This window comes from Dreissena polymorpha, chromosome 2, assembly GCF_020536995.1.
Source record: "Dreissena polymorpha isolate Duluth1 chromosome 2, UMN_Dpol_1.0, whole genome shotgun sequence".
NCBI classification, from domain to species: Eukaryota; Metazoa; Mollusca; class Bivalvia; order Myida; family Dreissenidae; genus Dreissena; species Dreissena polymorpha.
Window position 1 is genome coordinate 22730248 of NC_068356.1, and position 16312 is coordinate 22746559.

The following is a 16312-nucleotide window of genomic DNA, read 5'->3' on the forward strand; positions in this document are numbered from 1 at the left end:
CGATATATGCAAAATAAGCCAGATATTAAATTCTGAAATCGAAAATGTATGTACAGTCGAATTCGCCAGCATGTAAATCGTGCATGTACGATGTGAATCTAAATTTTGTTTAACGGTTCATTTTTAGTGTGAGCGTCAGCTAACGCTAATGTTTTTGCAAATCGGTATGTGCGTAGAAGCCTTAAATGGGCCTTTTCACAGATTTTGACATGTTTTTAAGTTTGTCATTAAATGCTTTATATTGATGAATGTAAACATTGGATTTTTAACGCTCCAGAAAAAAATCAAAAATAAAATTTAAAAATGGAAAAAAAGAAGCCCGTACAAGGGCTCGAACCAGTGACCCCCGGAATCCTGGAGTAAAAACGCTTTAGCCTAATGAGCTATCCTGCCAAGCATACATGAGAGGTGTATTCTATACCTGACATAAGCAATCTTCGTAGTTTCACAAATTTAAACGATAACAACAGAACTCTCCAAATTATTCAATCGTTTCGCGTTGCAACGCTCTATAATTTTTAGGTTTTTAAATCGTGAAAAGATGCATATAATGGCTATATTAGACCATGGTGAATGTTCAGTAATACTGATTCCTCACAAATATCATAACTAAAACGAAAATTTGCGAATCTGAAACAACTATTTTCAATTTTGTCAATTTACCAAACCGTGAAAAGATCCCTTTAACTATGACATGGAAAGACAACCACTGTCCGTTGCAGCAGACTACACATTCTTCTAGCGTCTGCTAGGAAAGATAACCACCACATTTGCCTGTTTATAGTCCACCACTCACTGGTGCACTGCAGTTGGTGTATATGAGTAATAGAGTTTAACAGCTTGTAAGACGATATTGGCCAGTCTAGTGTTTATCATTGAAAATCTGCACATACTGGCTGCTTTCAGAGAAAACAGGGCTTAATGCATGTCAAATAAGATAAGCCTGTGCATACTGATTAGCTTGTGCAATGCAAACACGCTAAACAAGGACGACATGTCGTATTTTATAATGTTTAAAGGGTCTCTTGTACTGGGATGACAATTTATGCATAAGCATTTAGCCCTGTTTTCCCAAAACGAAGCTAAAAATTTATTTTTTATTAATGATTTAAAAAAACCCATCTGAACCTGTGCTTTAAGACACACTCTTTATAATTTTGAATGGATTGTGTCCATTCAAAACTTGCAATATAAAAAGCTATAACATAATTTTTTAAACTGATGTGCGTCTAAACTTATACAACAACGAACACCTACAGTGACGTCAGCGCTTTGATAAATTCCTGCAACCATTTATTCGCCACACGAACACTAACTAAAAATACGAATGCTTCAGTTATAGGCTACTATTCCATCTGTCCGCAACCGCATATCCGCATCCGCAAAAAATAAAACAAGTAGAAATGCACTGCACTTATTCCATTCATCCGTATCCGCACGCGAATAGGCGTCCGCAATAGAACGCTCAAGTGAGCATTCTTGGGCTACTATTCCATCTATCTGTAAATGTATCCGTATCCGCAAAATATACGGACGCTATATTCCATTTATCCGCATACGTCGAACGTATCTTTATTTTTGTATATGGATAAAACTAAAAATTATAATTATTGAGATAATTATAATGAAGGACAAGCTGCTAAGCGTGAATTTAAGTAGATATAAGGTACAAATCATCGTTCTGTCCGTAAAAGGATACAAATGGTAAATACCTGAAACATCTTCTTTTAGTGCCTTGGCTATGATTTTCCATACATTTAAACTTTAAAGTATAATCAGAGTCACGATATGCAGAACTGCGTTGGTTGTATAATTCCGGGTATTTTTTCACGAATTCGATAGATTTTCAGTTTATTTTTTAGATGACAGCTACTCTCATCGTGCTAAATGCCGTCCCTATCTCGTCCGCATCCGTTTGCGGATAAATGGAATATAGCGTCCGTATAACGATTTTGCGGATACTGACGCGGATACGGATGCGGATGCGGATTGGTGGAATACTAGCCTTATTTTAGGAAAATATGTACGAAATATCTTCGTCACAATCGGCTCGGGCGCTTATTTGTCTTTGCTGCATATTACTGATTAACAGCACTAAATGACAATTCTATACTTTATAAGCCGTACGGCTAGACAATCTCAATAGGAAAGGCTATAATACGTACAGCGCCGTAAGGCTAGCCTATTGTCTAGCCGTACGGGGCCGTACGGTTAGCCTCTTGTCTAGCCGTACGGGACTGTACGACTAGCCACTGCCTTTAGTTATTGGAGGTTCTTATGTATTATACCCAGTCGCAAGTGTTATAGGCTATACTCAAATCTTTTCGTCCGTCTGTTATTGGATACTGTGATGGGTTATGTATCACATTCAATGTTTTTTTTTTGTTTATAAGACAAAATCAGATTTTTTTTCAAAATACCTTCCTTTTAACTAATTTGAAAGCATTTTTACAGGTCCATTCTTGCGAAGCAATAATGCAAGTTAAAAAACTGGTTTTACAAGTCCCTATTCGATATTTATGACATAACTATGACTAAAATCTTCAGAATAGTTCAAAGCACGAAATGAATATCTTTCTGTTGGACATGAGGAAGTGGACCGAATATCGATGACTGGATCATTTTCCACGAAGGCACATAAAACTACAGTAAAGTTCCGCTACTTTCAGCTTGGTCTTAATAGCATGTCGGACTTCTTTATTAACAGGGTATTTTGTTCTTTATTCAATACTTTGGGACCATGCAATCTTGAAAAATTGCAATTTACAGTGTTCAATGTGGTCTTAATAGCGGTACTCTTCTTGTACTAGGAATCGCTGCGTGTTTTAGTCATTATCTTTGAAATCCTTTTCGAAGCTATCATAAAAAACATTTATACTCGTGTCACGCCAGGGTGACATCACGTCAGGTTTAAACACAATAAGTAAATACATATTGTTATAACGTTTAAATATTCGTTTGACTTCTATTTTTCATTTCAATTTAATAATCCTATAAATGTTTTGTTTTTGGTTGTCATATCTATTTACCATTAACGATCCGCAACTGTTTTACCTTTACGTATCTTTGCAATGAAACTGTTATAGCGACAACTGTTTCATTATAGCTGCTTGCATCACACGGACACCACTGTTATATAATTCAATGATTTCTACAAGGATGATTCTATCCTACATTATCTCAATTGTTTAACCAAGGACATTGTGCTTTTAAAAGTTCCGGCGACTACAAAATCACGCAACAGGAGAAAATAACACGATACGTAGTCAAATAATGCAAAAATTCAAAAAAATATTAAAATAACATTAAACACATATTTAGTTCACCATTGTGTCATTCCCTCTGTAAAATGAATTCGACTCAAAATGTTATTAAATGTATTATGCAAGGAAACCATGCAGAGCGATTCATGCATAGGCCACACAAATACAAACAAATCTGATCGTGAGGATTTAATATATAAAGTTTGAGGTCGAGAAGATCTTAACCACAATTCTAATGCGAGTGTCGCAAGATATAACTATGCTCAAGGCCAACTCATTTTTTAGCAAACAATGTTTCGTATTTCAAGTGACACTATCTCAGGGACCCGGTATGTCGGTATAAAGTATCACAGAGTATACATATATAAAAAAATAATTGGGTCATGGGGACCCAGATACGAGGTTTAAAGTAAAAAAATGTATATGTTATTTGTCTGCAGAAATAACTAGATATATTAAGTTTTGAGTTATATATAGGTTGTTGAAGGTAATTCGCATAAAACACGCTATTTTTCAGTTGGATACTAGCATGGGAAAGGGAAGTACCCAACACTCCGGAAATATATCACAGACCCTATAGTTAACCCAGTATGAGTATATATATATATATATATATATATATATATAGTCAACCCGAAAACACACATCGCTTTGAACATCCATAACTTCATCTATTGTGCATCGATTTCCATGAACTCGGTCTTATTCAACGCAGAAATGAATTTCCTTTCTGGAAATGTACATATCTAATGTACATGTAAATGAACGTAGGTCACGCGAATTGTGTATCGTGTTATTTCTTAAAATTTGACCCAGCATTTGTCAAAATATTACAATACATGTACATTTCCAGAAAGGGTAGTTATTTCTGCATTGAATAAGTCGTGAATCCTCAAATTTTGATTTTCTCAGGCAACCGTGTAGGTCAAGTTCACGGGCGGGTTCACACATTAGATAATTGTTATGTTTAATCTGAAATTGCAAACAAACCGTATTATCCATAATCATGAACAACTCTTGTTGGGATAATTTGACGCTTATCAATGGCCTTAGGACTTTTTAAACACGAAATGTGATCATTGAGCATGTTGATATAACGAGTTAAGATGGCAGGTTTCTATTGCAGAGTGATGTATGCCCGTGCAATCTATAACATTTAATAAGTCTATGGAAAAAACTGTACTTTGGGATTCTGGATAAAATTTAAAAAAACGGGATTTATTTAAAGAAAAACGCCCAATGGTATCACGTGTCAAGTACTCGAAACGTATTAAGACGGCACCTACTCATGCCAGCGTGGTGGTACTCTTAAACCCTCGATGAATTAAGAATCTCTACCTAAGTGCGTGAATACTGGAATCGGCGGACTGCGCGGAGGAACCACCAGACGATCAACGGGCAAGAAGGTGATTCTCAGCAAGGCGTTGTGGCACGCTACGGGCACGACAAGACACAAAAGAAATCGTGGACGTCCACTACATCCGTCTCTGTCTCAAGCCGTCTCGACCCTGTTCGTCGACGAACTGCGAAAATCTTCCTCACTGAAATCTAAGTCATCACACAAGTCATTCTGCCATCATCAACCTCGCCCCATCGATCAGAACAACAAGTGCTGTGGCGACGGGCGAACGACGAACCGGCAGATGCGGGCACAATGGAAGCCGTAGGCGTAATCCTGCACGCAGGCGGTCTAGGTCATTGGTTCCCCCTTAAGTTACAAGGAGCAGCAGTGGAGTCCGGCAGATCCATAGACGACTGAGCAGCCCTCTTTAAGAATGCACTGCTCACTTACAGGTATGAGGAAGGGGCTAGAAAAGGTGCCCTAATAATTGCTCGCTCAAACCTTCCCAAGACTGCTTATCGCGGCTGGAAGGGGGCCCTACACCAGCAGTCGGAACAAAAAGAAAACAAATAGAACGAGAACAGTTCTTCTCACATTAGACGTATTTTACGTGCGCAAACCTGTGCGCAGGTACCATACAGACATACCACACTAGAATAGCTCTGATATGGAACGAACTCGTGAGATACGGAATTGACATCGTAGACTTCCCAGTAAGCTCCCATTTATGGAAGGAAGGAAGCATCGTACTATGCTCAGCTCCTAAGCCTTTACTCAGAAGAAGTGAAAACAAAGTTCTACGCAGACCTTCATACCGTCATTACCGAGTCCTTGGGCACAATGGAGTGGGCCAAAGCAACATGAATGGTCTTCTTTTGCCCCAAACATGCGCGAAGCAAGAACCGCTGATCACAAACACGATCTTCCGCCAACCAACCCGTAACTGAACGTCATAGATGAACCCTCGCTTAATACACTGGCATCTTATTGACAAAGCCACAGACCCATACATATGAGCCGTGCTCTGTGAAAAGAGGTTTTAATGCATGTGCGTAAAGTGTCGTCCCTGATTGACCTGTGCAGTCCGCACAGGCTTATCAGGGAAGACACTTTCAGCTTTTATTACAATATTAGTTTGAAGAAATTATATTCTTAGAAAAGTCCAATTTAGGCGAAAAGTGTCGTCCCTATTAGCCTGTTAGGACTGCACAGTCTAATCTGGGACGACACGTTACGCACATGCATCAAACCCCCTTTTTCCAGAGCACGGCCGATATGATAAATACGAAACGAAAACATACTTAAGAAATGCTTTCACAGTATTAATGGTTAAATCCCGGAAATAAGAAGGTTTTTAAAAAAAACACAAAAGTTCTCATTTTGCAACAAATAATTTGTGTCAGTCTTTCCGATTATGTGCTTTAAAATCGTTTGTAAGTTAAAGTGTTTGCTTGTAACTAACTGTTTAACCAGTTTGTTCTATTTTGCTGACTGCCTCGTGAAGTTCGCGTTTTGCAACGCGTATTTCGTAATTTGTAAATCTTTTTTTTCTGTTTTCATGACCCACATACCATTTAAATAGCATTTAAATAGCGAATGTTTATAAAATAAACAACTAAGGCTTTATTTACTGAAAACAGCAAATAGCGTACTATGTAACTGGCAATTTAAACGTTCATTTATAATAAGCTTGAATACAAGTTCAGAAGAAACAGTCCCTGAACACCGCGACACTGAAAGCTTTATACCCTTGCATATACTGTTTGTACAGTCAAAACTTGCTGAGGACTTACGCGTATATACGATCGTATTACTATTTTTTTAAATCGAAAAAACGATAATGTATTAACGACTTTAATACATTTCAAACGAAGTCGAGAATAACAACGTAACGTTTTTTTTTCAATGGCAAATAATGTTTTGCTTTCTTGTACTCAAAACAGTTACTCAGTTGTGTAATTCCAATCGATTTGTGCAAATTCGTTCATAGGAAACATGGACAAATTGTGATCAATTATATATCAAACACGAGTCAATGTGTCGGTATTGGCGTTAATTTGCTCGTGAATTTTCCATGAAGTAAGAACATAAGAAGTATTTGATGTTTTGTAACATTTATCAGCCCTGTTAATAAATTAATTTGATATTGCGATAATAATATGAGTCGTGTACTGAGAAAACTGGGCTTAATGTATGTGCCTACAGTCCGCACAGGCTTATCAGGGACGACAATTTCCGCTTAAACTAGATTTTTGGTAAAAAGGGACTTCCTTTAAGCAAAACAATCTATGAAAGCTGAAAATGTCGTTCTTGATCAGCCTGTGCGGCTACAAAGCTAATCTGGGACGACCATTAACGCATATGCATTTTGCCCAGTTTTCTCAGAACACGACTTATATATTCACATTGCAATCGTGTAGGCTCTCGTTACGCGAGCTTCATTATTTAAACTATTTGTTAAGAGGCACATCAACTGTTTTTTTATAAGAAGAGACTATCTGCAAACCAAAAATACCGTAAAAGCGGAAAGTGGCGTCCCTGATAAGCCTGTTCGGACTTCACAGGCTAATCTGGGACGACACTTTACGCACATGCATCAAACCCTCTTTTCACAGAGTACGGCCCGTATTTAAACTTTGTCAGAATGCCTTTTGAAATGTGGTCTCATGGGATCTTTCGAATGAATCGCAGCACTTATTAGTATTTGTGTGTGCAAAATTAAAATAATCTTGTATATTTTATGTACAATTAAGTTATAAATTAACAGAACTTATAATTCAGAGCTTCTGTTATCGAGATACAATTCTTATTCGGAACATCACTAACAATAAACTGCAATAATGTAGCGGTAGAAAATAGCGTTTCATTAGTAAACGAATAATTGAGCATAACATGAAAGAAAACGTATTTCGTGAAACGTATTTCATGCCCATAATATTGAGCAGGCGGAGTGCAAACTGGTACTTTTTTTTAAATTCGGCGGTCGAAAATGAAAATGCGAGGAAATGAATGTGTCAACCAGATACTTCAATAACAACAAAAGTTTTGTTTTAGTAACGTTTGATGATGTCATGAGGGAAAGCTGTCGCTTTTAATAATTTAAGAAGAATCGGAAATCAAAGTTATGCTATTGAAGCATGTGGGAAGGAGAAATGCGGATACAATATCAAAGGAAGAACATTTTGTCATATGAAAATAGTGTTTACAATGAGCAGTTTTAAGCCATAGCGCAACTAATACCACTGGGACTTTTAACCCATGTATGCCCAGTGGACTCTCCCATTATTCTAAATTGGATCAATTTCATTCCAAAATTAGGGATGTCTAGTATTTTTATTTATATATTTAGAATATTTCTTACAGAAATTCCTGTAAGCAAACAGCGCGGACCCAGATGAGACGCCTCAAGCGGCATCTCATCTGGGTCTGCGCTGTTTGCCAAGGCCTTTTTTCTAGACGATATGCATAAATGGGTTAATGCATGACATATTTTAAATACACATAAAATAATTCTTTGAACGAAAACACTTGGGTTTCACGTCATAAACAAACTGTTGTTTGTTTTAAAGAAGCTTATAGGAATTTCAATATACCGAATTAATATACGCGCCAACGTTAAAATAATGTTGTTGTTGTTGTTTTGTTATAAAGCTGCATATACTTTTTGTATAGATAATAACTATCTTTTTTTGGAAATGAGTAATGAAACTTAAAAATAAATAAGCAATTATATTAAGAGGCTTATTTCATATTTCTCATTCTGACGTTTAACAACATACCTGTATAATTAACGGCTATGTTTTATTTATGTTTGTTTTATGGGAACAACAAAAAAGATGTAAAGAAAATTATTTGGTTTTCAGTAGTTTTAAGTTTAGGTTATTTCAAAATCAGTATACGAATTAAATATGTGTTTATTTTCGTATTAAGGTTGTCAAATTAAAGATGAAAATACGGTATATGGACGGACTCTGTATCCACTGACCATTGCCCATGAGTTTGCAACGACTGCATTTAATTTAACTCAGTGTTCTTTCATAAATATAATGCACATTACACGGACTTTGTTTGAAACTAAATATGTTTTCTTTTATCCAAGTTGTATTTGCTCTAATAATCTGAGTGCATTGTCGTCTATTTGCTTAGCGACAGCTTAGGCAGTTTGTTAAATGCACTAATTACTCTAATTGACCTACAATTTCGCTGCGTACTCGTTCTATCATTTGGAATTCCGCTGAAAATTTACGAAAACAAAACAGGAGAAAACAAGTAGTCCATAATAGAAGTTGGTACTTTGAAATTCTAAATTATGTCTGAAAACACTTTAAAAAAAATAGCAATCTTCTTTCTTCTTCTAATCCATATCACATAAAACCACACCGGGTCTCTGCGCAAAGGTAGGATTCCAAAACTTCAGAACTAATCTGTAATCTTCCGTTTTGAAATTCATTACTTATTCATGTGCAGGTAATGTAGACAGAAGATTTTATCGCGATAACATGGACGATAAAACTCTCTTTTTAGAGACCTCTTGTGAACTATGAAAATTATCTGTAATTTCCATAAGCGGAGCGTATCAAGTTTTAGTCTCCTCTAATATTCCCCTGATGATCTAACAACAACGTGATGGGTATATATTATTTATTCCCTTACTTATAGACTTAAATCATCCGTAAGTGTTAGCCTTTGAATCTTGCAAGTCATAGTTAAAAACAAAACTTGGCATGGGTCAACGCCAAGGTTTCAAATAACACTCGTGGATGGCAGACCAAGAGCAGATTATAAAGGGGTCATGCTCTGTAAAAAAGGGGTTTAATGCATGTGCGTAAAGTGTCGTCCCAGATTGGGACGACACTTTACGCAAATGAATTTAACCCCTTTTTCACAGATCACAGTCAATGAAGTTATTGTAACAGTTCTGATAATATGTTAACTTTAGTAAACTAACGCCCATCATCAGCAATCTTATGCCCTTACTTAGCCGACCAATCATAGGCAGTATTTTCAGCTCAAAAGTCAAAGTAGCATAAAAGGATCAGTCTTTTATCAATTTCATTCGCGTGCGCTTCATAGTTTTATTTCGACCCATGGTGCAAAAAGGTACCTTGTGTACTTTAAATTTAACGGTATGTGGTACCATTTTGCACCAATGGAGCGATTTGATATATACCAACAATACAATTTTACATTGAAACCATTCAATCGATATTTCATAGTCCTGAGTAACTGGACCAAATGCGTCTGAGAAAACTGGACATAATGCATGTGCGCAAAGTGTCGTCCCAGATTAGCCTGTGCAGTCCGCACAGGCTAATCAGGGACGACACTTTCCGCCTTAATTGGATTTTGCTAAGAAGAGACTTCATTTTAACGAAAATGGACTGCACAGGCTGATCTGGGACGACACTTTACGCACAAGCATTATGCCCATTTTTCTCAGAAATAAATCTGTTAACAGGCTGATTCAGATTATAAATAAAAGTGGGATGCAATCACGTGACAGACAATTTGGCGACGTCCATTCCGAGATTCGTATTTTTCGCCATTGTATGACCTTGAATACCTTTTTTTAATGCCGCTCACATTCCAGCCATATAAGCGAGAAAGTGATATGAACAATAGTAGATTGCAACACTATCTGATTTGAAAAAAGCAATGTATCTAACTCGGCCGAACTACATTTGATTATTGCCAATGCGTGTGCGTGAGCATTAGGATAAGATGTGTTTAAATACTTTTTATTACGTTGTTTTTTTTACTTGTAAAAAGCTTTTGTATTTGCTGAATTATTCCCGTATATATCAACCACGCAGTATAATATTAAACCCTCTCCCATTCAGAAGCAAAGTGAAAATGACTATGTGCAAACAGCATAAAACCAGAACAGCCTTGGAGCAACTCGCAATTTGTTCAGGTTTTATGCTGTTTGCTACTCACCAGTATCTAAGTGTTGGAAAGGAAGCCTTACAAACTTGAAGAAAGGCCTTTAATTTAAAAGTACTTTCTTAGGGACTACACATGCTTGAAAATACGTATCTAAGTGGTAAAGGGTCAAAACACTCATATACGCATTTCAGGCCATTATAGGTTACAATACACTAAATGATCGCTTCATGTAGGGCTGTACTCTCTAAAAAAATATCATAGTTGACAGGAAGGCATGTCTTACACTTTTTACCATTATTCAGGTGTTATCTTGCAGAGATAATGGTAGGGCATGAATAGGTGTTCACTACTGAATCCCTGAAATATGATACACTTGAAGACTTTAGTAAACCATTGCACTAGAAAAGGTTACATTCCACTAAGAAACGGCCGAAAAAAAAAGTTGCAAAAACAGTCGATTTTGATTTGTGTCAAGTTCTTTCTTGCATTGTACATGACATATCTTTTGTATTGCATAAATCGATTCCGCTTAGAATGGCCTTTAAGAAAAGGTATGGTTATGGGGGTCTCTATGTGCAAAATGTTGCATTTATTTTCGCTCAAAGTTGTCGCTTTTACATTGAATTATATAGGGAAACTATTTGGTGTATTATGACCTGGTATTTTAAGCCTAGCCGATTCGATACATTATGCAATGATAGAATAGTAACATATTCTCTGTATGAAGTGGGCATTACAACATAAAACAAGCAATTGACGAGTTTTACATTCCCAAGTTGGGGGTTGATCACAACGAGGAAATCAGATTCAGTGAGATATGCCATCGAGATTTTTCCGCCAAACCGTGCTTTATTATTTATGAAATCGTTATATTGTTTGATTATAGAACCACTTTATGAACATATAGTGTATACGTGTAACAAAAATTGTAACAGTTCACGTGACAATTACGTACTCCACATGGCGCCAGACACACTTTGGCGTCGTTTTATTACAATAAATATGATAACGTGATATTATTTCAGTATTTTTTTCTTTCTCTGCAGCTTGGAACTATAGCGAGAAGAGAGAGAAAAGAAGAGTATACCACTTTTATAAAGATCACATGATGAAACTATTTGAGCCTTGCTTTGGGATAACGGGGCTTAATGCATAAGCGTAAAGTGTTATCCCAGATTAGCCTGTGCAGTCCGCACAGGCTAATCAGGGACAACACTTTGAGCCAAAACTTGATTTTCGATACGAAGGGACTTCCTTGAAACTAAAAATACCAAAAAATCGTAAAGTGTCGTCCCTGATTAGCCTGTCCAGACTGCACAAGCTAATCTCGGACGACACTTTACGCACATGCATTAAGCCCAGTTTTCTCAGAACAAGGCCCATATAGTGTATACGTGTAACACAATTGTAACAGTACATGTTACAATTAAGTATTCCACATGGTACCATGGTAATCAGTGCAGTAACTCAGGTGTCATTGTTTCGACATTGACTTCGTGAAATGTGGATAAAATAATAAAATAGACATTTAAGTTTAAGGTAAATAAAACTTAACATAATATAACATAAGATTGATATTAATAAGATCAACATTACATATTTATAAAAATAGTTTCTAGAGAGCATAAAAGGCGCATGACTGTATAGAATGACAATTAACACTTTCTTGTTGAGTTGTTTGGTATAAATTGTTAAACTTATGTGTTTATCTATGCTTTCTTATTTTATTGTTCTTACTAGTGATCTTTTAATATATTTGGACCGTGCTCTGTGAAAAAGGGGTTTAATGCATGTGCGTAGTGTCGTCCCAGATTAGCCTGTGCCGTCCGCATAGGCTAATCAGGGACGACACTTTCCGCTTTTATGATACGTCTCTCCGTGCTCAAAGTGAGCTTCTGTAATCATCCTATGTCAAGCGTCCAGCATCATTTGGTGTGCGGTATGTGTGTATCGTAATAGTTCAGATCGTTACAAATCTAGAGGCCACGTTTTCCATCTAATCTTAATGGAACTTAGTCAGAAAATATCGGACTGTTTGAACATTATATAAAGATAGAATTTTAGTCACGTGTTTGAAACTAGGTCACTATGTCAAATCATAGCAAAATCGTGTAACCATTCTTGAGTTCACAATAGTGGTCTAAAACAGTGTATTCCTAAGGGCATAAGGAATATACTGGACTATACATTCCCAGGGTATGACGCGCAGAGCGTACGTAAGTGTTAATATAGTATTGTATTGACTGTTACTATCATTAAATACGTATTTATATTATGAAACTTGACTATACTATTATACAAAGTTTGTATTAATATTTAATTATAATTAGCATTGCACCTATCACTCCAATAATTATAAGAATGCGGTACCATATTACTAGAATCAGCCCGGGTATGTTTCCGCGCAAGATGTATGATACGTTGGTGGGATTTACTGCCTCTTTCCCAAAGACCAAGATCTTGTCAGTTATCAGAATGTCCAGTAGATATTTGGACAGCACAGAGAAGACCGGGCCTTTGCATCGCTCCTCGATGAATAGGTTTAACACTAGTCCATGGGAGTGCAATGCGGCTCGAAGCCGGCGCCTCTGCAATGAAAAGAGGTTGCAGTGTAGCAGAATGTGGGCAGCCGTGAAGGGCTCCCGACAACGGTTCCAGAACGATGCCATACTCTCCTGCGCCACCGAGTTACAGTGTGTTTCCAATCCTAAGACGCGTCGTGGCTCTGTCAAGCGTCGTAGCTCTGTTAAGCGTTATGTCTCTGTCAATCGTCGTGGCTCTGTCAAGAGTCGTGGCTCTGTCAAACGTCGTGGCTCTGTCAAGCGTCGTGGCTCTGTCAAGCGTCGTGGCTCTGTCAAGCGTCTTGGCTATGTCAAACGTCTTGGCTCTGTCAAGCGCCGTGGCTCTGTCAAGCGTCGTGGCTCTATCAAGCGTCATAGTTCTGTCAAGCGTCGTTGCTCTGCCAAGCGCCGTGGCTCTGTCAAACGTCATGGCTATGTCAAACATCGTTTTTTATGTCAAGCCATAGCACTGTGCGGACTGCACAGGCTAATCTAGGACGACACTTGACGCACATGCATTAAGCCCATTTTTCTCAGAACGCGACTCATTTTATGACGAAAGCATTCATGTTCCCATATTGAACCGCGATTGTTTGGAATAATGATTTAAATCGAGCATATTTGTTTTGTAAATATTTCCTTAATTACCATCTCTACGGTATCAGATTTGGTATGAATCGCATACGTATTACCTATGTATGTGACACCATATTGAAGTCTTGTCTAAGTACATGCTTAAACAGCATAGCAAGCCTAAAGTTAAATGACTTATGTATGGACTCAAAAGGACCGTTTAACAGATTTCGGCATTTATTGTAGTGTATCATTAAATGCTTTATATTAATAAATGTAAACATTTGATCTAAAAAGCTTCAGTTTAAAATAAAAAAAGAAACAAAAAAGTAACCCTCAACTGGGCTCAAACCACTGACCCCTGACGTTAAAGTCTAATGCTTAGACCACTCGGCCATCCGTTCTCATAAAATGAATGATGTATTTTATACTTTATATAAGCAATCCTCGTAGTGTCACAAAATAAATATAACGACAACAACAGAACTCCCCAGATTATTCAGTAGTTTCGCGTTGCAACAGTTTAAAATTTTCAGGTTTTTAAATCGTCAAAAGATGCATAAAATGTATATTTTAGAGCATGGTAAATGCTCAGTATTACTGTTTCCTCACAAAGATCATAACTAAAACGAAAATTTACGAATCTGAAACATTTCTTTTTAATTTTGTCAATTAACCAAAACGTGAAAAGTTTTTTTAAATGCATTCCTTAATTACGTTAGTATTAAATAAAATATTGTAGAAATCACTCCTACTGGACATTGTTTTTCAAATCAAAACAACATACGGACGCATCGCTTTTGAGAAACAATATACATGTATCATAACCCATTTATGCCTAGTGGACTCTCCCATCCTTCTATATTTATATATTATATATTTCCAAAATTAGGGATGTCTAGTATATTTATTTCTATATTTAGAATACTTCTTACAGAAGTTCCATTAAGCAAATAGCGCAGACTCAGATGAGACGCCGCATGATGCGGCGTCTCATATGGGTCTACGCTGTTTGCAAAGGCCTTTTTTCTAGACGTTAGGCATAAATGGGTTAAAGTCATGCGACAGCTTAGGGATGCCTTGTACTTTGATTGTTGTTAAACTTATGATAAAGTATTTCCTCGTAAACTAATGATGATCGTGTCGAAACACAAAAAGACATTGACTTTTGCAGTCGTTTCTGTCAAATATTGTTTTATGTTATATATCTGCTTTGCTTCTACTATAGCATGTTGTCTAAATTTCGAACTTTTAAAGACATTGACATGATAAAGTTGGTAAGGACATTCAATGTAATGTGAATAGGACTTATCTAACTTTATAGGTCATGTATGGTTTTAGAATTTGGTTTAATAAACCCAAATCAGTCTGTTAAAACCCAAATGAAGACCGATGCGGAATATCATGTCCTTACTTTTGGTCTTATCATGTGTTTTTCAGATACACCGGACTCAGCATGTATTCTTCTACGAGATAAACGAAACTTTTATGAACGTATCTGTTTCAATAATCTACTATTTTTAAATGAACCGAACAAACTCTTGTCACGTGGTTGAATTAGGTGAGTGGTTATGACATACGACCCATTGTCGCATGACGCGGCTCATAGACCAGCGCTATTATGACAATATTGCATCATTCAAACCAATAGCGCTACTTGAAGGAGCCTGGATGTACATGTGATTGGCATCAATATTTTTGTTGCTTACCGGTATATTTCGTGATGTTCCATTCACAATTCTTTGGTATCCTAAATCTGTAAAATCATTTTAGCCTCGCTCTGGAAAAATCGGGCTTAATGCATATGCGTTAAGTGTCGTCTCAGATTAGCCTGTGCAGTCCACACCGACTAATCAGGGGCGACACTGTCCGCTTTCAGACATAGTTAAGTCATTTGGTTCAGATTTAGCTTTGATTTCAAGCGATTCCTATTTCGGATTCAACGTTGAATGAAAGACATGTTGTTGTTTTTTTTTCAAACCTTTATGTTACATTTAATCATAACTGTTTTACACCTGTATTTAGTATTTATTCAGATGAGACCATCTCAAGGTGAAAAAAGAATGCTTAACTGCTTCTTGTTAATTGCTTTTGCTCAATAGACATTTGAAAAAAATGCGTGCCAATTTCGTTGTTGCAGATATCAATCTTGAGAGTAGCGACTTCTTGATTACTTCTTGACATTCGCTTTTTGATCTATATGCAATTCGTATTTGTGCTCAAAAAGTGAATGTTGCTGACAACCGCTTTGAAATATTTACATTTAAAACGTTTGAAATACAGACATGTCGAGAACATCCTTTTATGAAATTAATATAAATTTAAATAACCAGTTATGAATTTAAATGACATGTTCATGATGCAATATTCTGAACGACATTCAACCATGTGCATCGGGAGTTAGAAAAGGATATGGGTATAAACAATATATACATATATTTATACCATATATTTATACATGTACTCACATTTGTGTAAATAAGACCTTGTAAAACATTGATCTGTCAATACCAAAGAAATCGAAATTAAAAACATCGACCGGTAATTTAAGTTCTTTCAATCGGGAAACTAACAAAGCTAACAATGGGAAAACAATCCTTAATGCATGCTTTTAAAGTATACTCCCAGATAACCATGTGCAGTTACCGCTTTTATGGAATGTTTCGTTTAAAGGAAGTCTCCTATAA